Source organism: Molossus molossus, unplaced genomic scaffold (genome assembly GCF_014108415.1).
Source record: "Molossus molossus isolate mMolMol1 unplaced genomic scaffold, mMolMol1.p scaffold_m16_p_1, whole genome shotgun sequence".
NCBI classification, from domain to species: domain Eukaryota; kingdom Metazoa; phylum Chordata; class Mammalia; order Chiroptera; family Molossidae; genus Molossus; species Molossus molossus.
The window spans coordinates 45,241,970-45,246,670 of NW_023425344.1; positions in this window are offsets into that span (position 1 = coordinate 45,241,970).

The window sequence follows — 4,701 nt, forward strand, 5'->3', positions numbered from 1 at the left end:
ATCTTTATAACAGTATTTTGGGGCTCCAAATCCAAACTTGACCAATTAATTTTGCTTGAATTGTTCAACTGTTAGTTCTCTGGGCCAGTTGGATAGGAGATTAATACTCTAAGGCCTTTATCTGTTCCTGATGGACGTATTTAAGAAAATAGAAGTACTGAAGAAAAAAAAAATATTTGAGAAGAAAATTTAAGACAAAACTAAAACACAAGAAATACGTCTTTATATGAATAGTGAAACAAAAGCAAAATCGAGGCAAACAATATTAGGTTAAGCAAGTTAATGCAAACATACAGCCACAAACATAAAGCTCTATACAAAGACCCAGGTCTCATTATTCAACCATTGTACACTTCTCCACAAAAGGTCAAATTACTTTAATGTAAACAGTTTTATTTAAAAAGATTTTTTTGAATTTATCTTCATATAAAGCAGGAGAGGGAGAGAGAGAGAGAAAAACATTGATGTGAAGAGACACAATGAATGGCTGCCACCCACATGACCCCAAACGGGCCGGGGAAATACTGCAACCGAGGTACGTGCCCTTAGCAGGAACTGAACCTGGGACTCTCCGGTCTGCGGGCCAACACTCTAACCACTGAACCAAAATTGCCAGGGCTAACAGAAATAGTTTTAAAATCTGACAGTGACAATGTCTAGCACAATAAAATAAATTCAGCACTAATAAATCAGTGTATTGAATCAGAGCTTAGATTATGTTTGAGACCATCTTACCTGGCAAAAAAATTGGAAGAAGAAATGGATTTTGTTATAGGACCTGGAGAACTTGTCTAGTTTCTGTTTATCAGAGGATACCACTGAATTATGCTAAACAAAAGTCCTCAATATGATATTCAGGAAATATCCAGAATTGCCAAAGCATAATATTATCTCTCAATATATAAAATCATGAAGTTGGATTTACAGCTTACTTAACATAGGGAGCTGGTCAAATGCAAAATAATTGAGCAAAGAAAACTGCTGAGCCGTATTAAGGTTAGAGAAAGAGTTTGTTTAGGGTTGTATTGGTTACAAATACAAGAGTGGTTGACATCAGTCTACAATCATGATTTATGTTGTCTAGGGAAGGGTGATTTGTATTGGTTTAAAGTGAGTGTATGTTAACGTTCAGTCTTAGAAGTGTGTTCACTGGAGTTTCTACCATTCTGGCTGATGTTCAAAGTGTGAGGTTCTACCAATTGGCTGGTATGTTTACTGAAGCAAGTTGTCATTGATTGATCACACCAGTTTGCAACCCATCCTGGTGCTTATTTGTTCCTTGTTGCTATGACTATAAAGTTGTCATTGATTGATTAAATAGTTTGAAAAGCATCACTGATATAATAAGTTGTCAGTCTTTTCTGGGAATGTGGGGACTACTTTATTTTTTTAATCTCAGTGGGTATGGACTCTGAGAACTTGCTCTTATCTGGAAGCTAAGTATACAGATACTTTTCTATTGCTACAGTTGATATCAGCTTCTGCTTGCTTACTCTCCATATTTTGGTTATAAAAGTTAAGCAACACACTTAATACATTTTCATCTATCTCATCCGTAGAAACCATGGTCTCTTTAACTACTAAAAAAACAAAACAAAACAAAACAAAACAAAACAAAACCTGTGTCAGTTGAGACCACCAGAACACTTTCTCCTGAGCACTTGGGAGTCCAATTTATAGTGGCATCCTCTGCAATCAATCCTGACCCAAAGAGGACAGTCACCACCAAGATATTTAATACTGCTATTGTTCCCCTTTTTATCACTGTAGTCAAGGTAGTGTCATTTCTGTCCTCTCTGGAGACATCATGAGGTAGATTTTCTGGCTTTACAGGTTAACATGGCCACTTCCCTTGCTTTTTAATTCAAGAGGCAAATCAGGATTGACATAAGATGACCTTACCAGGTTATTAAATGCTGATTTCTGAGAGTGGTCCTTAAACAAATAAGCTCTCATATACAGCCTTTCTGGTGAATAATATCTTTCTTCTAATAACATGAATGGTACCTCTTCAATTAGGCCATGGCCTGAATGATTTTTACATTATGGAATTCACTGCAACTTTAATTAATACCTAATATACAAACATTTAAAATTTATCTCATCATTCTTTGAAAAATTGTTCTTGGGTACAAATTGTCATTCTCTCTATATATTAGGAAATAAATATAATGAACATTATGCAAGATATTAGTTGGAAAAACTAAAAAGATTGCAAATCAAAATGTAAAAGAGAACTATATAGACTATCATTCTCATGTATTAAGAGAGACAATATTTTGTAGAGGCAGGTACTTCTAAACTGGTCTGTGCAAGTCAATGAAAATTCTATAAAATATCTAAACAAATCATATAAAGTTGTTTTTAAAAATTCTATCAGTCTTTTTGGGGAAATTAACAATCTTATTTCAAATTTTCTTTGGAAAGCAAAGGACTTAGGGTAGCACAAAATATCTTCAAACAGAAGAATGCAGTTGATATATACCACATGCTTTTGAGATTAATATAAAGTTGCAGTAATCAAGCAATGTAGTACTGGTGTGAAGGGAGACAACTAGATTAATCCCACAAAATATACTACAGAATAGATTCACACTTACATGTTCAATGGATTTTCAACAAAGCTGCCAAGTTGATTACTAGGGTAATACCAAATAACCTATTATTAAATATTTAGAATTACTAAGTTATTTATTTAAACTTGCTGGTTAAAAAATCAATATACAATTGCATTTCTATGAATTCAAATTAATTTTAGTATAAAATATATAAATTTTAGTATAGTGATACAATAAAATATTATTCAGTAATTACAATTAATGGTCATTAAATTGCAATAATATCAATAAATCTCACAAGCTTATTATGGAATGATAGAAACCAAAAGCCAAAGAATAAATATTCTACACTTGATTTAAATACATTTTCAAACAGTCTATACTAAAATTTGGTGCAAGATATCAGGATAGAGTTTAATTTTAGTAATGAGGGAAGTGTGATGCTTGGGAGAGACCATTTCTTGGGGGCCTCTGGGTTGCTAGCCATATTTTATTTCCTGACTTGCATTTGTTTACTTTGTAATAATACATTGAATTAAATCCTTATGATTTGTATAATTTTTACAGGCACTTTATAAATCAATCAAATATTTTTAAAATGGGATGATTTTCACCCATCAGATTACTAACATTTTTAACTTTTGAGCCTCAATTTTTGGCAAAATCATGGAAAAAGATATCCATATACTGTTGGAGGTCTTCTAAATTGTTTTGACTGTATTATATGGTAATTTGGTAATCCATTACATTGAAAACTGATCATTACCTATTATTTAACAATGAGATGTTTATTTCAGCATTGTTTGTAATAGTAAGGTAGTTGTTTAAATATATTTTCACTGTACTCTTCAACAATTATAAATACTAAAGTAGAAATTTTGTGAAATTGCACAGAAATAATTGCATGATAAATTGTTATATAACTGCATATAAAATTGTTGAAATAACTGCATATAAAAATTGCAAAGGGCAGAATTATGCAAACATTATGATACCATGAAAATAGTTTCACTATGGAAATTAACTGGTTCAAGGTTCAAGATATTCTTATAGCACTTTGTAGTTTACACAGTAATGTTCATCAAACATTTTACATTACATACTTTTACGTAAAATATGTAATTTAACTCTTATAACACCCAAAGAAATAGGTAGGCTATTATTATTCATTTCAATTTGCCAGCGAAGGGAATAAGATTTGTTGAAATTAAGAGAGAGGACCAAAACCACACAGTGATAGGGTGAAGGTTTTAGCTTACCCATAAAACAAACAAACAAACAACAACAACAACAACAACAAAAAAACTCAGTATACACTGAGAGAAAAGATGTCAAGTTTTGTCTAAGAGGGGCCTTCAGAGAACATCAAATCCAACATATTACAAATCTAACAGAATGCGGCATTTTGAAATACAGTTGTTCTTTTACTGTGTGACGTGAACCTTCACCATCACTACTTCTTTAGAGTATTAGATACGAGGCATAATTTTATAATTCATATGAGTGAGTGTACTCATTTTATGTTGGTTTTAGCAAAGTATCTCTAGGTTAACATGTATACAATTGTGATTTCCATTCATCCTCTCCATCACTTGACTCCTGTTTCCCTTTCCCCTCACAACAGGAGGCAGCAGGAAACCCTTTTCCTCAGTCATTTGTGTGTTTCTGTTCTTACTGCTGCAAGGGGAACACTGGTTTGGAAGAAGAGGCTGAAGGGAAAAGATAGTGGGGAAGTGTCATCAATATAGATTTAAGATAAAAATGTTATCTCCAATGTATTAGTTTAAAAAAAAAAAGACAAATATATAAATATATAACCTTGACAAAAGCAACCCCTAAACAATGGAAGGACAGGATTTAGAATTTCAACTTCTCCCTGGTGGCCTTGTGTTGTGACCACAGGCTGACAGAATGATTGGAAAATGTCTCTAAGGCTTTGAACAGATCCTGGTTTACTCTGATATTCCAATATTATTGTTTTACACCTACATGGCAGATCTTACTCTTAAAAGCCAATTCCAGTTAAAGTTACAAAGTACATGTCTGAACTTTTGACACAGACATTTTCGAAACTCAGTGAAATAATTGTTGCTATAAAACCACAAGCCTGACCAACTCTTTTCTTCTTTGGACTTTTTACAAG